Here is a 24,133-nt window from a genome sequence, read left to right as displayed (position 1 = left end):
TCTATACAGGTTCAAGCATGAAACATTCCCTTGGTTAAGAGCGAGGGAAGCTTTGGAAAAGTAAACACTGATAAGGGAGGGTAAGATGAGAGATAAATATATCATATATTTCAAGCAACGGCCTCCAGGCTCAGCTGCCAGCTTGACCTTAACCCGATTATAAGCCAGGGGAGGCTTTTTCAGCTCATAAAATGGGCTGAAAAACTGAGCTTATCTTTGAGTATATATGGTACATCGAATGTTATAATTCTACATAACCAATCCATTTTATATAGCCCATTCCAATCTTATTAGTTAATATCATTTCACAAAATTTCTTAAACAGCTTTTTCAAAGTCAAATTCACAAGGCACCATAATTCTTCTCTTTGGACTGGCAAATTATAAATCACAATTAGGCAAGATTCTTCTTAAATTACTTAACCAAACACTTGTATTATAATTCAGTTTAAATGTTATTTATATTGCAAGAGGGGCTTTTTTCTCACACTTTTTTATCTCCCCTTATTTACAGTTCAGATCAATATTGTCTGCTTTACTAATTGTTTTTACTTCATGGTTTGTTTCAAAGCCAGATTTCCTTTAGAAAATCATTGAAACATTCTCTTTCATGATAGTTGCGGGGGACGCAAGCAGAAGCTGCATGGCTAACAGGGACCCAATTTAGTAAGTTTTAGGGGGAAATGTGGGGCTTCAGAATGGCTTTATGCTTTCTCAATTTAAATTGGGATAGTATCTAATCACCCTTGCAGAGAAAGCCTGTAGTTTGGGTCAGGGGTTAAGACTAGAACATAAGTGGAAGCGGGTTATTTTAACCCATTTCTGCTCATGTTTTAGTATAGTGTAGAAGGGACCGCAATATGCAGTATGTACCCTGACAGTCACGTGATAAGTAAAGCTATTTTTGCTATTCAGTTAATAATTCAGTATGGCATTATATGATAATATATTCCCCGCTTCTGCCTATAAATATGTATATAACATCTTACACTGTTGTTGTTGTTAACTTGTTGTCAAGTCGACATATTTCAAATCAGTTGATTTTCTTTCTATCAGCTTTCTTCATTGTCCAGCTTTCATAGCCATACACAGAAGTTGGAAATCTGGCTGCATAAACTATTCATGGACCTCACTATTTTATACATCATTACAAAAACATCTCATATTTTATACGGAGGTATTATAACATGAATGGCTGGGTTATTCTATTATTATTATTAATAATAATAATAATAATAATAATAATAATAATAATAATAATATTTAGAAGAAAATGGAGGCTGGGGAACACCTTGCCTCCAGAACTACTTTGAAGCTTGTCAATTGGTCAGTTTACTTGAACTGGACATTGGCCGACCCAAAAGATAGGTTAGACTAGAGAAATTAATAAATGGATAGAAATACGGATTGTGTCTAATGGGGAAAATCGGGGGGAAAGAACTAAAAATTCTAAAAGGAGGTCCTTTGACCTCAACAATGGCATGCTGAGAATAATGGCAAGACAAACTTCCAATAAACAAAATAGACATACTCCCAAAGGATTCACAGAGAATAGAAAATCCCAGTTATATCGGAACATGTTAAAGAAATTTGAACAACATGGCATAACAAAGATCAAGGAGGTGTTGAAACCCAATGGAACAGTAACACAATGGGTGGAGATAAAAGATAAGTGCAGGCATGGACATGGCTACTATAGAGAGGATTGTTCAAAAAGTTAACAGAATGGAAGAGTAAGGAAACCCCATGAACAGATCTTGACAAAATAATAAAATGGAAAGTAGAAAAAGGAAAAGGAATCATGGGATTCATATACAAAATAATCACAGGAAAACAATAAAAATACTTTGATAGAAGTCTAGAAGGAGGAACTAATTGCAGTGAGAGAGAAAAAGATAATTAATTAGATAAATTCAATTAATAAAATAAAACATTTAAAGATTAAGGAAATGCAACAGAAAATACAGACAAAATGGTATAGAACCCCTGTGCAATTGGCTTACATAATGAGAACCTCTCCAAAACAAAGTTGACACAACTGTGGGAAAACCGGAACATACACCCACATGTAGTGGGATTGTGAAAAAAAATACAAATGTTTCATAAAATAATTAAGAAGGAAGTGGAGGCGCTATTTGGGAAAAATAGATTGGAATAAGACACAATTTTTCCTCCAGAAAATTGAGGGCAACAGGGGATTTAAAGAATGGGAGGGACAAATAAAACACATGTTTGATGCATTTAAAGCCTCAGTTGCCCTAGGCTGGAACAACCAAAAGAAATGGGATACAAAAACTTGGTATAAATGTTTAGCTGACTGTCTCCTCCAAGATTATATTAACAAAAGGAAATATTATTACAGGAAGGGCCAAATCAGAAAGACCTGGGAGGCAAAATGGAAAGGTCTTATTTCAAGAATAAAGGGGAAAGATAAATTTAAGGAATTAAACAAGATTATCCTCATGATCAAACAATCATAATAACTACAGTAAAATTAGTAAACTCTTCCCAGGGAGAGGAGGGAGGGAAAAAGAGGGTAAATGATGTAAACATGTCTTACCAATGGAAAATGTTTTGAATGCTTGTAAAATTTTGCGTCTGTAGTAGCACTATACACAATTAAAAATAAGAAAAATATTTTATTATTTTTCTTTTCTACCAAGACTTCATTCAGGAAAGAAATTAACCCCAGCAATTTCAATCCATTCATTTTACAAGAAATAAACATGTAAAATTTAAATCCCTTTGAAGACATAACATCATTTATGTACAAATCTGATTTATGTGGCACAAACAGAATTTAGGACACATTTATTTCCTTTGTATCTTTTGTAGCTAATTGCACAGTGCTTTGAAACACAAAGTGAAAACTACAGCTTTGGTATGTCAAAAATTGCACAAGGGATTCAAAAGAAACATTTCGGCATAAATACACACTTCCGAGAAAATCTTGAAAAGCATTCGCTGTTTAGATAAAGCTCCTTCTCTCTGTGTGGAATGTATTGTGCAAGTTTAATTATATTTATCAGTATTAAACAATGGAAATAAAGAGGATGCAGTGTGTATCTGCCATAACTTCTGGGCTAGCTTGTACCCAGTCATGTAGTAAATTCGCCCAAATGATATGCACTGCAAAATGACAATATAAATAAATACTGGTAAAAAGACATCTCTTCTATACTTACTTATGTATGGAAAATGTGTCCCCGCACCCCTTCCCCAAACCACTTCTGACTCTTTCTCAGATTTGACACCCTTTAATTAACACTTTTGGGGGGATAGTTGGCAGTATATAGTGTAGGTTGCTTATGTGACTGGATTCCTACCCCTGCAGAGCTATTAGCCACCCCGTGGAGCACAAACAAAAAGACACAAAGAGCCCGACCCAACTATTTTCCTATGAATAGATTCTGTGATTCTACCCTTTATCAGAATAGAAAAGAGATCTGAGTTTCCCTAGGATGCTTATATGGGGAAGAGAGATGAGGATCTGCCATATACTGAGAAATAAAGAATGTAGGCTCTCAGTTAACCGGAACTCAAGCAATCGGAACTCTCAAGCAACCAGCAAACAATATTAAAGAAATAATACTGCTTTTATAATACAGTAAAATAGTAAAACTATGTTACATTAAGTTAAGTGTATCTTTATTCATCTTAATTTGCTTTTAATTTCAACATTAATATCAAATCAATACAGAGTTTATGGTATAGTATGTGGTATAAAATTAGGCTTATTTTTAATAGTACCTTGCAAACAATCAGAAACTACATTTAGCTGGCATCTACCAATCCCAATGGGTGCCAGTTAACTGTGAGTCTACTGTATCTGCTAATATTCTAAAATGTGGCCAGAGAACTGAAAAGATTGCCTTGAGGAATATTTTGGAGTCGGTCTTCAGGACTCACAGAAGATTGAAAATTAGATTTAATGTATAATTAGTTACTCTTATAGTTCCGGTGGGAGACCTGGTGGCGAAGTGCGTTAAAGTGCTGAGCTGCTGGACTTGCAGACTGAAAGGTCGCAGGTTCAAATCCCGGGAGCGGCTTGAGCGCCCGCTGTTAGCCCCAGCTCCTGCCAACCTAGCAGTTCGAAAACATGCAAATGTGAGTAGATCAATAGGTACCGCTCCGGCGGGAAGGTAACAGTGCTCCATGCAGTCATGTCAGCCACATGACCTTGGAGGTGTCTATGGACAACGGCGGCTCTTCGGCTTAGAAATGGAGATGAGCACCAACCCCCAGAGTCAGACATGACTAGACTTAACGTCAGGGGAAACCTTTACCTTTTTTTTTTATAGTTCCGGTAGAGAGTTAACAATATACAGGCACGCCTCAGTTAACAAAGCCTCTGAAAAAGAAGCTCCTTTTTACAAAGTATTTCATGGCCACCCAGCTTTTCATTTCTTCCTCATCCTCTGTCCAGCTTGAGCAGTGGTTCCCAGCCATTTTTTGACAAGGGCCACTTTGACCAAGAACCACTCTCCAACATTAGTACCAAAAGAGTTACGAATCAGTTTTTGGTCAACTTTAGATTCGGTTTGGTTATTTGGGGTGCTGATCCGGAAAATAAAGGAAGGAGACTCCACTAGATTCCCAAGCAGTCAATATTTCACTAGAGTTGGAAGGGATTGCCAAAAGGCATTTAGTCCAACCCCCATCAGTCAGGCAGGAATGCACAGTAAAGGGCCTCACAAAAGAGAGCCATTTAGCTTCCATTTAAAAACATCCAGAGATGTTTAATTATCTCTAAAAAGCATGTCAGCAATATGGAAAGTTTGGAAAGCCCTGATCGAGAATACCAAGTACCTCCTTGTTCGGCGAGCAACCCAATAGTCGCCGCTGCCACCGCTGCCGCCTCCACCACTGCTTCGAGTGCGCCCAGCAAGGGCTGCGCCCAAAGCGGCGGCTTCATGGGCCTCCATAAAGAACCGGGCCTGGGTGTGGTTTACAGGCATAGGGTGTGTTAAGCTGAAGCTACACTGCCATATAATATAATCCAGTTTCTGAATCCAGATTGTCTGCTTTAAACTGTATTATATGGCAGTGTATGCTCATATAATCTAGTTCAAAGTAGATACTCTGGATTCAGAAACAGGATTATATGGCAGCTTAGATCCAGCCTAACACTCCCCATGCCTCTAAACCACACCAAAATCATGTACCTCATAAACAGCACCAACACACACACACAAACAGAGTCACCCTATTTATTAATTTCCATGCATATAGATATGAGTTCATGCATATGCTGGGGCCCTATTTCCACTGCCATATAATGCAGTTTGAAACTGCATTATATGGTCACTGTAGACTCATACAATACACTCCAATGCGTTAAACTGCATTATATTTTTTCGTGTCAAGAGTGACTTGAGAAACTGCAAGTCACTTCTGGTGTGAGGGAATTGGCCGTCTGCAAGGATGTTGCCCAGGTGATGCCCAGATGTTTGATGTTTTTACCATCCTTTTGGGAGGCTTCTCTCATGTCCCCGCCTGGGGAGCTGGAGCTGACAGAGGGAGCTCATCCGTGCTCTCCCCGGGTTGGATTTGAACCAGCAACCCAACCTTCAAGTCAGCAGTTCTGCCGACACAAGGGTTTAACCCATTGTGCCATCGGGGGCTCCATACTGCATTATATGAGTCTATATTGGCCATATAATGCAGTTTTAGCTGCATTATATGGCAATGTAGATGGAACCATATAATTCAATTTGTTGCAGTGAGATTGCTCTACACTGACCATACAATGCGGTTCCAAACTGCAGTATATGGCAGGACAGACCCACCCATAGGTACACATAATATGTTCTCTCTACAGCTGTGCAGTGAAACAAATAAATGGGGATGAAGACTAAAAGTTGAGGCTCAAATAAAAGGCATGTGCTGTAGAATCAAAAATACTTTCCCAAGAAAATTAGACCACAAAAATCAGGCTTCCAATCAATGGATGCCACCGACTTCTGCAAGCACATGATTTAAAACAGATTCCTCTCCCAACTCCCAGTGTGCACACACAGACATGATAGTAAACTATTTGGTTGGGACTCCAATAGAGTCAGTATGGTATAGTGGTTTGAGTGTTGAACTAAGAGTCTAGAGAACCCGGGTTTGAATCAACATTCGGTCATGGAAAGCCACTGAATACTGCCTCAGAAGAAGGCAAGGCAAAATCTCTTCTTAGCAAATTCTGGCAAGGAAATGCCATGGTAGGTTTCTCCATAGGTCAGAAATGATGGTACACAACAATGTCTTCTTACTTTAAAATGATGCCATATCCACCCATTCAACCAGTCATGAATTCAGCAAACTGAGCTTGAAAATATTAAGGTAAAGGTAAAAGTTTTCCCTGACGTTAAGTCTAGTAATGTCTGACTCTGGGGGTTGGTGGTCATCTCCATTTCTAAGCCGATGAGCCGGCATTGTCCGTAGACACCTCCAAGGTCATGTGGCTGGCATGACTGCATGGAGTGCCATTACCTTCCAGTACCTATTGATCTACTCACATTTTGCATGGTTTCGAACTGCTAGGTTGGCAGAAGCTGGATCTAACATCAAGAACTCATCCCGCTCCCCAGATTTGAAATGCTGACCTTTTGGTCATCATGTTTAATCCGCTGTGCCACCAGGGGCTAAAAAAAATTAAAAGCAACTCCAAAAAGCAAACCTTGATTGTGCCGTTTGACTCAAGGGACAGCATTTTACTACACTATTGTATGTCATAGGATTGGAGCATATACGGATTTTAGTATCCACTGGGTGGCTTGAAACAAAACCCCAGTGAATACCAGGGGCCCACTGTATACACATTACTTGATGTGAAAAATTTGCAGTGATGTTAGTTAATTTGGAACGTTTTGTTTTGCGCTCACTTTTTCACAGCTTTAGGAAATCAACACAAAGAATGCCAACTGTAGCAATGGAAGCTGTGCAATCAGAAGAAAGAGTTACGATAACTTTAAATATTTGCTGTTTGGTAATTTTAAAATTTCAATTACATTGGCATTTTTGTGGACTCTTTTTAGCTTTGTTTCTCCATTATCTCACAGCTGTAGCTATTGACTGCAGTGTAATGAAGCCACACTTCCCCTGCGATAGTGACACCTGCTGAGATTGTCTGGTACATGAGTTGCATTACAACAAGAGCTCTCCTCCCACTCGCTGCAAACTGCAGAGCTTTGGGTACTTGCTTCCCAATATATTACCCAGCACAGCTGGCATGTTCACAACAAGGAAAAATCCTACACATTGTCATTATAAACTCACCCTCCATCACCACATTAAGGCACCAAAGAAACAAAGAGCCACTGAGTGGAATGTAAAGGAAGGATAAAGATATATCAATATTTCTTAGCAGCTGTTGTTTTTGTCCCTTGTTAATGCACGAGCATATTTTGAGAGAAAGCATAAAAGATCTAAAGTGCTGTGAGTCCTCAGTATCCACGGGGCCCCCGTAGATACCAAAATCCATAAATGAGTCCCCTGCAGGGTGAGATGAGCAGGGTATAAATACTGTAAATAAAATAAATAAAATACCGTATATACTCGAGTATAAGCCGACCCAAATATAAGCCGATGCACCTAATTTTACCACACAAAAAAACTGGGAAAACATTGACTCCAATATAAGCCGAGGGTGGTAAATTTCAGAAATAAAAATAGATACCAATAAAATTACATTAATTGAGGCATCAGCAGGTTAAATGTTTTTGAATATTTACATAAAGCTCAAATTTAAGATAAGACTGTCCAACTCTAATCAAATCATTATTCTCATCTTCTTCAATGTCAATGTGCTTATGCATCCTTTTAATAATAATAGAGTAAAATAATACATGTAATAATAATAATAATAATAATAATCAGGACCTCAAGATTGAACTTCAAAGACTCTGGCAGAAACCAGTGCAGGTGGTCCCGGTGGTGATGGGCACACTGGGTGCCATGCCAAAAGATCTCAGCTGGCATTTGGAAACAATAGACATTGACAAAATTACGATCTGTCAACTGCAAAAGGCCACCCCACTGGGATCTGCACGCATCATCCAAAAATACATCACACAGTCCTAGACACTTGGGAAGTGTTCGACTTGTAATTTTGTGATATGAAATCCAGCATATCTATCTTGGTTGCTGTGTCATAATAATAATAATAATAATAATAATAATAATAATAATAATAATAATAATAAATACAGGAAAATAATACAAGTAATAATAAATAGAGTAAAATAATAAGTGCAATCATAATAATAAGATCAGAGTGGAATAATAAATGTATCAATAATAATAAAATAGAGTAAAATAAATGTAATAGTAGCAACAATAATAGAGAAAAATAATAAATGTAATAATACCATTAATAATAGAGAAAATAATAAATGTACCATATATTCTCGAGTATAAACTGACCCAAATATAATCCAAACAGGACCCTCACCCGAGTATAAGCCAAGGGGGGCTTTTTCAGTCTTTAAAAAAGGGCTGAAAAACTAGGCTTATACTCGAGTATATACAGTAATACTTCTTTTGAATGGCATACATTTTAGGTTGCATATACATGAATGTTCAGGTGCTTTTCAATTGTATGGTATATATTTGGCTAATTGGTTGTTGGAGTTTTTATTTATTTCATTAATTATTATTGGCTGCTAAAGTTTGTATTTATTTTATTTATTATTAACTGTTTATTATTGATTATCCTGAATTCATGCATTATAGTGGAATCCATGTGTTGTTAATAACCTTACCTGCACCAATAGGACGGTATTTATTGTGTCCGAAGCAAATTGAGAATACAGTTATAATGTATATTTATTTATCGTGTCAGAAGTGAATTGAGACTACAGTTATAATGTATAAAAACTCACAAAGTTAAAAATTTGGCATTATACTATGAGGGTTGAATGAAAAGTAATGCCTCCACCTTCGTTACTTGGGTTTGGATGGGAATATTTTAATAAATCAAATGCAGAAATAATCCTTAGAATGTGCTCTTTAACTACCCCTATTCGCTTTTCCACATAATCACCAGACAATTGGATACATTTCTGCCAACGATGAACAAGTTTTCTGAAGCCGTCACGGAAGAAGTCAGCACTCTGTTTCCACAACCAGCATCTCACAGTACCCAATGTGCACAGATCTTCCGATAGCCAAGCAAAGCAATAATGTGACCTACACATTCTTGTGAAATGCCAGTTATCATAGAATCATAGAATCATAGAATAGTAGAGTTGGAAGAGACCTCAAGGGCCATCTAGTCCAACCCCCCGCTAAGAAGCAGGAAATTGCATTCAAAGCACCCCCGACAGATGGCCATCCAGCCTCTGCTTAAAAGCCTCCAAAGAAGGAGCCTCCACCACGGCCCGGGGGAGAGAGTTCCACTGCCGAACAGCCCTCACAGTGAGGAAGTTCTTCCTGATGTTCAGGTGGAATCTCCTTTCCTGTAGTTTGAAGCCATTGTTCCATGTCCTAGTCTGCAGGGCAGCAGAAAATAAGCTTGCTCCCTCCTCCCTATGACTTCCCCTCACATATTTGTACATGGCTATCATGTCTCCTCTCAGCCTTCTCTTCTGCAGGCTAAACATGCCCAGCTCTTTAAGCCTCTCCTCATAGGGCTTGTTCTCCAGACCCTTAATCATTTTAGTTGCCCTCCTCTGGACGCTTTCCAGCTTGTCAGCATCTCCCTTCATCTGCGGTGCCCAAAACTGGACACAGTATTCCAGGTGTGGTCTGACCAAGGCAGAATAGAGGGGGAGCATGACTTCCCTGGATCTAGACGTTATTCCCCTATTGATGCAGGCCAAAATCCCATTGGCTTTTTTAGCTGCCGCATCACATTGTAGGCTCATGTTTAACTTGTTGTCCACGAGGACTCCAAGATCTTTTTCGCACACACTGCTGTCAAGCCAGGCGTCCCCCATTCTGTATCTTTGATTTCCATTTTTTCTGCCGAAGTGAAGTATCTTGCATTTGTCCCTGTTGAACTTCATTTTGTTAGTTTCGGCCCATCTCTCTAGTCTGTCAAGATCGTTTTGAATTCTGCTCCTGTCTTCTGGAGTGTTAGCTATCCCTCCGAGTTTGGTGTCATCTGCAAACTTGATGATCGTGCCTTCTAACCCTTCGTCTAAGTCGTTAATAAAGATGTTGAACAGAACCGGGCCCAGGACGGAGCCCTGCGGCACTCCACTTGTCACTTCTTTCCATGATGAAGACGACACATTGGTGAGCACCCTTTGGGTTCGTTCGCTTAGCCAATTACAGATCCACCTAACCGTAGTTTTGTCTAGCCCACATTTTACTAGTTTGTTTGCCAGAAGGTCGTGGGGGACTTTGTCGAAGGCCTTACTGAAATCTAGATATGCTACATCCACGGCATTCCCTGTATCGACCCAACTCGTAACTCTATCGAAAAAAGAGATCAGATTAGTCTGGCATGACTTGTTTTTGGTAAATCCGTGTTGACTATTAGCAATGACCGCATTTGTTTCTAAGTGTTTGCAGACCACTTCCTTAATGATCTTTTCCAGAATCTTGCCTGGTATTGATGTGAGGCTGACCGGACGGTAATTGTTTGGGTCGTTCTTTTTTCCCTTCTTGAAGATAGGGACCACATTCGCCCTCCTCCAATCTGCTGGGACTTCTCCTGTTCTCCAAGAACTCTCGAAGATGATTGCCAGTGGTTCTGAAATAACTTCCGCTAGTTCCTTCAATACTCTTGGATGTAGCTGATCTGGCCCTGGGGACTTGAATTCGTTTAGAGTGGCCAGGTGTTCCTGGACAACTTGTTTCCCTATTTGGGGTTGGATTTCCCCCAATCCTTCGTCCATTCCATGTTGCTGAGGTTGAAGATGGCTTTCTTTTTGTGAGAAGACCGAGGCAAAGAAGGCATTAAGCAGTTCTGCCTTTTCCCTATCCCCTGTCACCATCACCCCATCTACTCCTTGCAGTGGCCCTATCGCCTCCTTTTTCTTCCTTTTTCTACCAACATAAGCAAAAAAACCTTTTTTGTTGTTTTTTATGTCCCTGGCAAGCCTGAGCTCATTTTGCGCTTTAGCCTTGCGAACCTTTTCCCTACAGGAGTTGGCTATACGTTTGAATTCTTCTTTGGTGATTTCTCCCCTTTTCCACTTCTTGTGCATGTCACTTTTGAGCTTTAGCTCAGTTAGAAGTTCTTTGGACATCCATTCTGGCTTCTTTGCACTTGTCTTATTTTTCTTCTTTGTTGGCACTGTTTGCATTTGCGCCTTGAGTATTTCACTTTTGAAAAACTCCCATCCATCCTTAACTCCCTTGTTTTTTAATATCGGCGTCCATGGAATGCCGCTCAGTAATTCCTTCATTTTTTGGAAGTCAGCTCTCTTAAAGTCCAGAATGCGTGTTTGACTTGTCTTAGTTTCAGCATTCCTTTGTATTGCAAACTGCAGGAGCACATGGTCACTTGCCCCTAAGGATCCAACCACTTCAACTGTATTGATCAGGTCTTCCACATTTGTTAAGATTAGATCAAGAGTTGCTGATCCCCTTGTTGCCTCTTCTACCTTCTGGACCATAAAATTATCTGCAAGGCAAGTGAGGAATTTGTTGGACTTTGTACTCTTGGCTGAGTTTGTTTTCCAGCAGATATCGGGATAATTGAAATCGCCCATGACTACTATATCTCTTCTTTGTGCCTGTTTGGTCAGCTGTTGACAGAAGGCTTCATCAAGTCCTTCATCCTGACTCGGAGGTCTGTAGTAGACACCCACGACAAGATCTTTTTGAGTCCCGGTTCCCTTGATTCTTATCCAGATGCTTTCAAGCTGGTTTCCCGGATTACAGTCTTGCATTTCTTCTGCAACGTAACTGTTTTTGACATATAAAGCTACTCCCCCTCCTCTCCCCTTTGTTCTATTTCTGTGAAAGAGGTTATAGCCCTCCATGGCTACATTCCAGTGATGGGAGTCATCCCACCAGGTTTCAGTGATGCCTATGACATCGTATGTGTGGTGCTGTGCTAGGAGTTGGAGTTCGTCTTGCTTATTTCCCATGCTCTGAGCATTAGTGTAAAGACATGTAAGCCCCTGTGACCTCCCCTCGAACTGTTTATTTGGGATTATTGTGCTCTCTGTACTTGGTCCTTGCTGTGTTTGTGCAGCCCTCCGTTTAGCCTTACGGCGGTTCCCTGTGGTCGTGGGTAATATAGTGTTCGCCAGGCTGTTGTTCCCCTCCCCCAGTGGATTTAGTTTAAAGTGCGCCTGATGAGGTTTGTGAGTCTGTGTGCAAAAAGATGTTTTCCTACTTGTGTGAGATGCACCCCATCGCTTGCCAGTAGTCCATCCTCTTGGAAGAGTAGACCATGGTCAAGGAAGCCAAAATGCTCCTCTTGACACCATTTTCTGAGCCAGTTATTGACCTGTACTATTTTTCCGGCCCTTGTAGAGCCATGTCCTACAACGGGGAGGAGGGATGAAAAGATCACATGTACATTATACAGTTTTAGCTTTGTTCCCAGAGCTCGAAAATCATTTGTGATCTTTTGAAAAGTATGCCTAGCGGTGTCATTGGTACCTACATGAATCAACATAAGGTGGGGAGGGTGATGGGGCTTTAGGAGCCTGCTGAGCCTCTGAGTGATATGGTGTATTTTTGCCCCCGGGAGGCAGCATGTTTCTCGAGCCATCCCATCCGGTCTGGAAATGATGGCTTCCGTTCCTCTAAGGAGGGAGTCACCTACTACCAAGACCTGTTTCCTTTGAGGATTGACAGGGTCCCTTTTGTGCAAGACAGTGTGTATGTCCCCTGAAGAGTGTTCCTGTTGAAGTGAATCATGTAGGTGTAAAGTGTTGTCCTCCTCCTCAACATCCCCAGTGCATTCATCAATGACAATCCATTGAGATACATCCGAGAGCCCATTACTCTCCGAAGGATGTTCCTGTTGCTCCTGGTCTATGATTGGGGATGGAGCATTTGCATGATTACATAAGTGTGACTGTGGTCATGCTTGTAATTTCTCTCTGAATGATACGACAATCATCCTGAATCAATCTGTCAACCTTTTGCTTGTGAAACTCAGTGGTTGCTGCCACAGGACGTCCAACTCTTTGTCTGTCATGCAAGTCAGATGTTCCCACCTCAACATCTTTAAACTTACTCACCCAACAACGCACAGTGCTCACATCAATACAATCAGCATAAACAGCTTGAATTCTCTGATGAATCTCCTTTGCGGTGACACCTTCTGCTGTCAAGAATTCAATGAATGCACGTTGCTTAAGTTGCATTGACCAACCGTCTGCGCAGGGTTCCATATTTTGCACTTTAACAACACAAACATTCAATGCTAAGGCTTCCCGCCAAATAGAACTGTAGAGGAGAGTCTACTGAACAGGCCATTACCTGCCTCATATCAGTACTGCCATCTGTTGAGGAGTTACGAAGGCGGAGGCATTACTTTTCATTCAACCCTCGTACATGTCCTTTGACCAGAAGCTGGCCACTTGGAGTGCCTCTGGTGTGGCTGTTTACTTGCTTGCTTGCAATGTCATTTGGAATTATATAATGATACATCACTCATTAACGATCATTATTTGGAAGGTTAAAGCAAATCCTTTACATAAAGAGATTATACACTAACAAAAAAAGCTGAAAAATTTTAAAAACATTTCATCAACTGAAATGCACTGATTTGTGCAGAGGTAGATTTTGAACATTAATATTAATTCTTAAAAGCAAAGACAAGTGCTATAGTTGAAATGGAATTGTTTTCTGGAAAGGAAAGTTGGTTGAAATTTTATTTGAAACAGCGTGTTTACATTATTCAACAAAAACTGAAAGAAAGTGTGCCTTTTGCCTCTCAAGTATTTTTGGACATAAAAAGTATGCAGATTTAATTGACCCACTAAAAGTAAAATTTACTAATATTTCCTCCCTAGAAGGCATTCCTCAATCTTTCTGGCACATTACTCTTGTATACAACCCAGCCTCGTGAGGTCCTTCTTGGCCAGTTTATCACATTGCCTTTCAGGTTCCCAGACAGCATCACACCACATTTCAGTGTCCCCCTCCATCATTGATATGGTTATTCTTTCATCTTAGTTTTAGATCTTCTCTCTTTTATGCTCCCACAATGACTGTCATCATAACTGAGCTGGTCACCCTATTACCATAGCCACAAATATTGCATTTCTATGGCTATTCAAACACAGGCTGAGTCTACACAGTAGAATTAATGTACCGTCGAAGGTTTGCATGGCTGGAGTCACTGGGTTGCTGTGAGTTTTCTGGGCTGTATGGCCATGTACCAGAAGCATTCTCTCCTGACATTTCACCCACATCTATGGCAGGCATGCACAGAGGTTGTGAGGTCTGTTGGAAACTATGCAAGTAGGGTTTATATATCTGTGGAATGTTTAGGGTGGCAGAAAGAACTTTTGTCTGCCTGAGGCAAATGTGAATGTAGCAATTGGCCACCTTGATTAACATTAAATGGCCTTTCAGCTTCAAAGTCTGGCTGTTTCCTGCCTGGGGGAATCCTTAGTTGGGTTCACCAACTTCATTCTCTCAGTCAATCTCTAAGGTCCCTTCTGCACTGCCATATAAAATCCAGATTATCTGCTTTGAACTAGAATATATAACAGTATAGATCCAGCCTAAAAGGCTACAAGATTCCTTATTGCATATTCATCAGTCTTGTCAGTAAAATTTGGTTGCATCCACTGAAACATCTGTGTTGTTACAGCAGAGTAAATAGTGTTTAAAAACCACTAGATGGTGCTGGTGTTTTCCTTTTGGAAATGTGGAAATATTAGCAACCTCTGAAGTTTAGCAAAACAAAAATAGGAACAGATCAAACAAAATTATGAATGCATTTAGAGTACTTCACTTGAATCTCATGTCCAGTCCCAGGTGAAAAAAAGACTCTCTTACAGAATGATGTGTTTTTGGTATTACATTGTAGTTTAAGAAAAGGATATCAATGTAACACTTTGACACATGAGAAAACAAGTACAATAGAGTCTTACTTATCCAAGACTCGCTTATCCAAGGTTCTGGATTATCCAATGCATTTTTGTAGTCAATGTTTTCAATATATCGTGATATTTTGGTGCTAAATTCGTAAATACAGTAATTGCAACGTAACATTACTGCGTATTGAACTACTTTTTCTGTCAAATTTGTTGTATAACATAATGTTTTGATGCTTAATTTGTAAAATCATAACCTAATTTGATGTTTAATAGGCTTTTCCTTAATCCCTCCTTATTATCCAAGATATTCACTTATCCAAGGTTCTGCCGGCCCATTTAGCTTGGATAAGTGAGACTCTACTGTACTCTCTGATGGATAGTGCCTGTCACTCCTCTCACACAAGCATTGCGCCATGTCTGTTACAGACATAAGAAGGCCTATGTCCACAAGAGAATCTTATTTTGATTTCATTTTTAAATATTGCCATCTTATGAGAAGAGAGACAGAAATGAACAAAGCAATGGGAAATATAAGACATTCTGAACAGCATTGTTTGAACCTCCCACTCACACTAAACTTTTAAGGATTAGGCAGATTGTTGTACATAAAGTACTTATCTGGAAGTGCCTCAAATGCAATGTCATGCGATCTGATTTGTTCAACCACCACTTTCCTAATTATTCACATTTGAGATGATTTAACACACTAGTGAATCGTAATTTCATAGAATCATAGAGTTGGAAGCGACCTCGTGGACCATCCAGTCCAACCCCCTGCCAAGAAGCAGGAAAATTGCATTCAAAGCACCCCCGACAGATGGCCATCCAGCCTCTGCTTAAAAGCCTCCAAAGATGGACCCTCCACCACACTCCAGGGCAGAGAGTTCCACTGCTGAACAGCTCTCACAGGAAGTTCTTCCTAATATTCAGGTAGAACCTCCTTGCCCGACGCTGTTCTTTAAGCCATTCCTCATAGGGCTTGTTCTCCAGACCCTTGATCAGTTTAGTTGCCCTCCTCTGGACACCTTCCAGCTTGTCAACATCTCCCTTCAACTGTGGTGCCCAGAATTGGACACAGTATTCCAGGTGTGGTCTGACCAAGGCAGATAAGAAGGGTAGCATGACTTACCTGGATCTAGACACTACACTCCTGGTGTGGCGCAGGCTGGAGAGCAAGCCAGCTGCAACCAGCTGCAATGAATCACTCTGACCAGGAGGTTATGAGTTTGAGGCCCGCTCGGAGCCTATGTTTGTCTTGTCTTTGTTCTATGTTAAAAGGCATTGAATGTTTGCCTATATGTGTAATGTGATCCGCCCTGAGTCCCCTTCGGGGTGAGAAGGGCGGAATATAAATGCTGTAAATAATAATACAGTAGAGTCTCACTTATCCAAGCCTCACTTATCCAAGCCTCTGGATAATCCAAGCCATTTTTGTCGTCAATGTTTTAATATATCGTGATATTTTGGTGCTAAATTCGTAAATACAGTAATTACAACATAACATTACTGCGTATTGAACTAATTTTTCTGTCAAATTTGTTGTATAACATGATGTTTTGGTGCTTAATTTGTAAAATCATAACCTAATTTGATGTTTAATAGGCTTTTCCTTAATCCCTCCTTATTATCCAAGATATTTGCTTATCCAAGCTTCTGCCCGTTTAGCTTGGATAAGTGAGACTCTACTGTAATAATAAATAATATAGTCCAGTCTGCAATCTAAAGCAGGACTTTAATTCTGCTCTAGTAAAAGATAAAGGTTTTCCCTGACATTAAATCTAGTTGTGTCTAACTCTGGGCGTTGGTGCTCATTTCCATTTCTAAGCCATTGTCCGTAGAGACTTCCAAGGTCATGTGGCCGACATGACTGCATGGAATGCTGTTACCTTCCTGCCGGAGCGGTAACTTTTGACCTACTCACATTTGCATGTTTTTGAACTGCTAGGTTAGCAGAAGCTGGGGTTAACCGCGGGAGCTCACCCCACTCCCTGGATTTGAACTGCCGACCTTTTGGTCAGCAAGTTAAGCAGCTCAGCAGATTAACTTGCTGCACCACCAGGGGCTCCTCATTCTGCTCTATTATCCTTTTATCCTCAAGGTGAAGACTATGATTGAATTGAAATTATATTTTTCTTTAAGAACAGCTCCACCTCTGTTCCTTTCCTTAAATCAGTGTGATCCAATCTGCGGCCCATGAGCTGCATGCAACCCACGAATTCATTTTTGTTGGCCCTTGCCCTTCTCACTGGAAAAATACTTTAATTTAACACTTGGGAAAAATTGTTTACCCTTCTTATTGCGTAAGTTTTTAAGAAACAGCCATATAACCACCATATTGAAGCTTCACTTCGACCGTTACAATCCGTGATGTGCCTTCTTGGCCCTCAGGTAACTAAATGTCGGACCACACTTCCTTAAATGATTACTTCTGTTTGATTCTGAGCTTTTGCCAAGCCTCTTGTCTTGCAACAATTGAATCCTAAGGTAGGTTACACAGGACACAAATGTACACATTGCTATCTCTGCATCCACACAATTTCCATTTCTCTCATCTGCTTTGTCGTACAGAGACTAGAGACAGACCCACTCAGTGCCAGCAGTGACCAGCATTTATTTCCAAAGCTTGAGGAAAAAATAAGGGACTACAGCTTCCAGAATTGTTCCCGAAGGTAGCATATTAAAGCTCTTCTTCCTGTGTCATTGCGCTCTGTGCTGATTCCCTGATATATCTCCCAGGAGTCAGATATATCAGAATGATAAAATGCCAAGAGTGTCAACTGCCCGATTTCCAGCCTTACGCTGAAAATACAAAGTCCTTTTATACCATCAGCCTCTTTCTTCTTCCCCTGGCATTTTCCTCTTTTCTGTTCCTTTCTCAGCAGTGCATCTACTCTGACCATGTTCATTCAGCAACACTGCTTGGGATTTCTGTCCTGAGAGTTTTTTATCCACCCTTCGTCAGCCAGTTTAGTTACTTCAGTTAGTGATTAGCCAAAGGGAATCCCAAAGCAATTTACAAGAAAATGATAATATTTTTAAAATTAAAATAGGCAGCAAGATGTGCCATATTAAAACCACACCAATGTTATAAAAGTGTCCCTTAAAAGGTAAGCCAATGCTCTACCTCCCTGACTTGTCAAGATCCACACTGAAGATTGTTTGGAACTAGGTTTGTTTTGTATGACAATATTTTGTATGCAGGATTCTTTGGGAGGACGGGTTTTGTCTCCTCCTTTCATAACCACAAGCCCTGTGAAAATGACACTGACTAGTTTAGCATTTGAAAAAGGGATCTATTGATGGCAGTGTGCATTGTTATACAGATATTCAATCATTATTTTGATGAAAGGATTAAACCCCGCCTTCCGCAAAAAGGAACCTCTTGTGAGTGTCATTTAAAAAAATTAAAATAAAACAGCATGGCTGCTGAACAAATGTTAAAATAAGATATCACTGGCCCTTGGGATCTTAATTCATTCCCGTCTCTGCCTGCATAGGTCACAGGATCCAGGAAACCATTGACCAGGTAAGAATGAAGACAGCTAATGAAGCATTTTAAGGGAACAGGTTTCAAAACAGCAAAATATCTTTTTGTTACCTCAATTCTCGGCTTCTGATAATGGTTGGCTGGTCAGTTCCTCAGGCAGGGAGGACACATGATTTCCAAATTCCTTTATAGCTGTGTTATTGACGGCTTTCATAGCCAGAATCACTGGGTTGCTGGGAGTTTTCCAGGCTGTATAGCCATGTTCCAGAAGCATTCTCTCTCGATATTTCACCCACATCTATGGCAGGCATTCTCAGAGGTTGTGAGGTCTGTTGGAAAACGATGCAAGTAGGGTTTGTGTATCTGTGGAAGGTCCATGGTGGGATAAAGAACTCTTGTCTGTTTGGGACAAGTGTGAATGGTGCAACTGGTCACCTTGATTAGCATTGGGTGGCTTTGCAATTTTAAAGTCTGGCTTCATTCTGCCTGGGGGGATCCTTTGTTGGGAGGTGTTAGCTGGCCCTGATTGTTTCATATCTGGAATTCTGAGTGGTGTTTTCTGAGTGGTGTTCTTTATTTACTGTTCTGATTTTAGAGTAAAACTTTGAAAACAAGTATTGGAAACAGCAACACTATATCAATGGTTCTCAACCTGTGGGTCCTCAGATGTTTTTGACCTTCAACTCCCAGAAATCGTAACAGCTGGTAAACTGGATGGGATTTCTGGGAGTTCTGGCCAAAGTACCTGGGGACCCACAGGTTGAGAACCACTGCACTATATGGTTCAGATATGTGGACGACACCTTCACCATTTGGAGCCATGGAGAAGAATTAAACACGTTCCTGGACCACCTCAACTACCATGAAAATGGTGACATATAGAAAGAAAACAGCTGAATCATAGCAAGACAGTATAGGTACTGAAAATTCAATTCTATCACCAAGAGGGAGGGAGGGAGGGAAGAGCAAGCCACTAATAAAGGCCAATTGTAAACTGGAGGGGTGAGATTACAGCAAGCAAACCCAATCCAGCTCTTTTGACAAAGCGCAAATGACCAAGCAATCAGGTCTTTGTCCTGCAGGGAAAAGGAAGCTGTTGTCTGAAAATACAGAAGCCAAGCCGTGCCATGCAGACAGCAGGAAGCATCAACTGGTGCTCATCCATGCGGCATCTGTCACATTATCTTTAGCCGACATCATTTTTTTCCTGGCCTGTTTTGTTATTGTAAGATTCAAGGGAGAGTAGGAGAGATAAACACCATCTAGCACTAGTGGTAGTTGATTGGTTTTGTTTATTCCTCTAAAAACTGGGTTACTTTTTTTGATTTTGGGCTACCTCTCTCAGGATTTCCCATGCTGGCTAGAAGATCTTGATAATCATAGTCAAAAAGTAACATTTCCAAGCTCTGCGAGTCAGCTTGTTATTGAACATGCCTACTACCACCGCTAATAAAAGAGAGATATAGTTTGACACTGAATTGAAGTTATAGTTTCCCAAGGGGCAGGGCTAGGATGAACTGCAACAGCTCCTGCCCATGACATGAGACCTTCCTCCACCCTTCCCGGACTAGCAGCAAACCCCAACCTCATGAAGGCCCTTTCCCTTTAACGTACACATTTTGGCTCAGTTATTTAACCTAAACCAACTCAGATCAGCGCATATGCAGAGAGAACCACCAGATATGACAGGGCTGATCACGGGTTGCATGAAGCTGAGCCCACTTGAGGGTCCCCACTGATGACACCCAGGTATCCCAGATGGTTGCCCAGATCCCAATGCTGCAGTGTCCAAAGGAAGTCCTCTGCTTCCCAGCTATTGATAGATCTGCACAAGTGATTGTCCAAAGGAAGTGGAGATCCCTCTAGGGCAGTAGTTCTCAACCTTTTTTTGACCAGGGGCCACTCCTCACCAAAGGGTTACAAATCAGTTTTTGGTCAACTTTAGATTACGTATGGTTATTTAGGGTGCTGATTCAGAAAATTGCATTGGATAGACCACATCAGCTCTAGTTTGATACAGAACATATGCCATCCAGTAGTCACCATCTGCCCACAGAAAACTATATTTAATAATCTAGAGCTGATGTGGTCTATCCAGTGCAATTTTCTGGATCAGCACAGCACCCCAAATAACCCCAGGAACAGGTCTAAAAATGAAGACACTGGGTACCACATGGAACGCTTCTGCTCAGGGGCAGGGAGGAGGAGGAGAAGCAGCACTCAGGAGGCTTGTTGTCACATCTTTCATGGGTAGTCAGCCTCTCCCCTCCCAATATCCTCATTGCCTTGGCACTGTAAGAGGGTTTCACGAGACCAATCACTCTCGTTGCAATGGTATAGTAACGGTGAGGCCGCAGACCATATTTTAGTTCTTGGGGACCACTGGTGGTCTACAGACCACAGGTTGGGAACCACTCCCTTAGGGACATGCAACCTCCTGTCAGGACACAGACTCCTTTGAAAAAGCCACACACAAAAAGTATGAACAATAAACGTTTAATAAATGATATTCTGAACCTAGGAACACTTAACTTCAGTGTTCCTAGTAAAAGTAAATGTCTTTTGCTTCAAGAAAGGCAAAAATGCGGGAACAGAAAATAATCCAGATTCTCTTGCTCGATAATCCGGTTTAACTTCAGCCAAGAGTCACTGAAACTGTGGTCACGCCCAACTACGGTACGGAAAGCCCAGAGAGAGAGCCAAACGCACACCTGTAGCGAGAGCAGGCGACGCCATTGTCCAAAAGCCAAGCCGAATTCAGGAACCGAAGGAAAACCAACCGGGAGTAGCGATGCTACTGTCAAAAGCCAAGCCAAATTCAGGAACCGAAGGAAAACCAACAGGAAAAAGCAATGCCATCGTCAGGAGCCAAATCGAATTTAGGAACCAAGAAAAGCCAACCGGGAGAAGCGATGCCGTCGTCAGGAGCCAAACCAAATTCAGGAACCAAGGAGAAGCCAACCAGGAGTAGCGATGCCGTCGTCAGGAGCCAGGCTGAATTCAGGAACCAAGAGGAAGCCAGGAAATGCCAAACCAGGAACGAGCGATGCCGTCGTCAGGAGCCAAACCGAATTCAGGAACACGAAGCTGTACAGCCAGGACCCAAGCCCAACAGAAGAACAGGCAGCGACAACCCAATGTCCAGAACGACACATTGCCTTCTGCAAAGAGTCTTTACTTCCAAATCCACTTTTATCTTACACATCGCTATCCGATGATGATGAGGTCTCCGCCCTGTTATCATTATCCACAGCTGATCTTGACCCCACACGTGAACCTCGCCCGTCAACTCTCCAGTCCCTCCATCTTTGTTCAAGACTTAGATTTCCCCATGTCCCTGGTGTATCAGTAGTTTGCCAATCCCTTGATGCATCCCCAGAAACTGGCTCTGCATCCACATTTACTTGAGTCCAATCTGCAGCACTTTCCATCTCACTCCCAGACCCATCACTCCCAGAAAAACCCTCAAATGTTTCATCTTCCGTGGGAGCAGTGAGTAAATCCCGGATCTTCTTCCTTTCCCTTTCCTCATCTGACTCTTGCTCCCGAGTTGTCCTTTTAGTTCCTCTACTCTCTGTTAACCCATCTTCTTCCAGCATTGACTCCTCATCGCTAGAGAACCCTTCAAACGTTTCTTCCTCAGCAGGAGCCATAAGTATTTCCCAGAGCCGCTTTGTTTGCTGTTCCTCATTAAACACCTGCTCACCATTAGCTCTTTTCCTCCTGCTAGTAATTTTACTAGTAGTAGTATCATTGCCCCCTGGCCCAACTACAACACCTCCATTATAGTAAAACAGGCACATAACATGCCTTGGATATCAGGAGAGCATGGATTCACTCATAGTAGATGCGGACAAGGCTTGAAGATGTTGATGTACCCAAGTAAGAGCTGTACAGGTTTATCTGAGAAAAGCAACTCTTTCAAGCCTTTGACATGTGAAAAGTTGGTAAGAGCTACAGATAACCCCAAGTCCTGCGGTTGTTTAGAATTGTACAATAGCAAGACAACTTCAATGTACAATGGAGTCATGGTGCAGAACCTTAACTCTAAAATAAGTTCAAAAGCTTGGATAGCGCCTTTAAAGTTCAGACTGACATCTAGAGCAGATTGACTATTCCACTGACAGGAAGTAATGAAATCTGTCCTAGGTGTCCGTATCAACTGTCACTGGATATTCCATATTTGTCAGAAGGCAGTGCACACAACAAACTGCTCACAGTGCACCAAACATCAGCCGAGACACTGACTAGCGACTTTGACACATCAGAATACCATGCACCGCTCCCATTGGCTTCTTTCATCATAACACTGAAAGCTCAACTTTTTGGAACCCACGCAGGATGAAAGGCTCAAGAGATAAGCTTCATCAGTTCTCTAACAATGTAAACTGTAACAAATGTATCACATTCCACTCAGTGGAGCACAGTATCTCCTCCTCCAGGGAATTCTCATAATCGCAGCTGAAGCAGCCAACAAGGTTCCTGTTTTGAGACGCTAGAGGGCAGTGATGTCTGTAATAGTGCAGTCCCATCCTGGAGGTTTACACATTGAAAGGTAATTTAAGCGAAAATATTTTGTTTTGCAAGCTTTGGAAATGTAATGCGTTGTCAAAGGCTTTCATGACCGGAATCACTGGGTTGCTGTGAGTTTTTCAGGCTGTATGGCCATGTTCCAGTAGCATTCTCGCCTGACGTTTCACCTGCATCTATGGCAAGCATCCTCAGAGGTTTGTTCAGAGGTCTATTGGAAAGGAGGCAAGTGGAGTGTATATCTATGGAGTGTCCAGGGTGGGAGAAATAACTCTTGTCTATTTGAAGCAAGTGTGAATGTTGCAATTAGCAAGCGTGATTTGTATTGAGTAGCCTTGCAACTGCAGAGTCAATCAGTGAGCGGATTTGCATAGAGGTAGCCTGGCTGTTGCTGCCTGGGACCATCCTTTGTTTGGAAAAAGTTAACTGGCACTTGATTGCTGTCTGAAATTCTATTTCTAAGCAGTCTTCTTTATTTACTGTCTTAATTCTGGTGTTTTCTTAATACTGGTAACCAGATTTTGTTAATTTTCATAGTGTCCTCCTTTCTGTTGAAATTCAATGGCTTCTCTGTGTAATCTGACATGATGGTTGTCAGAGTGGTCCTGCATGTCTGTGTTCTCAAATAATATTGTGTCCAGGCTGGATCATCAAGTGGTCTGCTATGGCTGACTTCTCTGGTTGAGTTAGTCTGCAGTGCCTTGAATTAAGTCTGCAGTGCCTTTCATGTTCTTTGATTCAAAGAACATGAAAGGCACTGTCGACTAACTCAACCAGAGAAGTCAGCTTTAGCAGAGCATTTGTGACAAGACTTATTCAGAGATAGTTTATCTTTCTATTCCTCTAAGGCTGAAAAACTCCCCCATATTCATTTACTTCTAACATATCTAGACAAGACTGTTTGGATCACTATATTGTCTTCAGGTTAGATGTGTTGGGTTGCATTCATAAGAAAGTCAATTCAGTGACAAAGTCAGTATGCAGAGCAGATACAAATCAAGCCATCTTTCAGAAATTTGGGCAGGAGGAAGGATGCAGAGGGAGATAATATCCAAAGTGAGGCAAGGCAAGGGGAATCCGCTTGATGGCTAAAAAAAAAATCCAATAATGCCAGGTTTGATAGAATTCCTCACAGCTCCATTGCAGAATCTTTTTTCTATTATTCT

Source organism: Anolis carolinensis, chromosome 6 (genome assembly GCF_035594765.1).
Source record: "Anolis carolinensis isolate JA03-04 chromosome 6, rAnoCar3.1.pri, whole genome shotgun sequence".
Taxonomy (NCBI): Eukaryota; Metazoa; Chordata; class Lepidosauria; order Squamata; family Dactyloidae; genus Anolis; species Anolis carolinensis.
Note: the sequence above shows the minus strand (reverse complement) of the source record.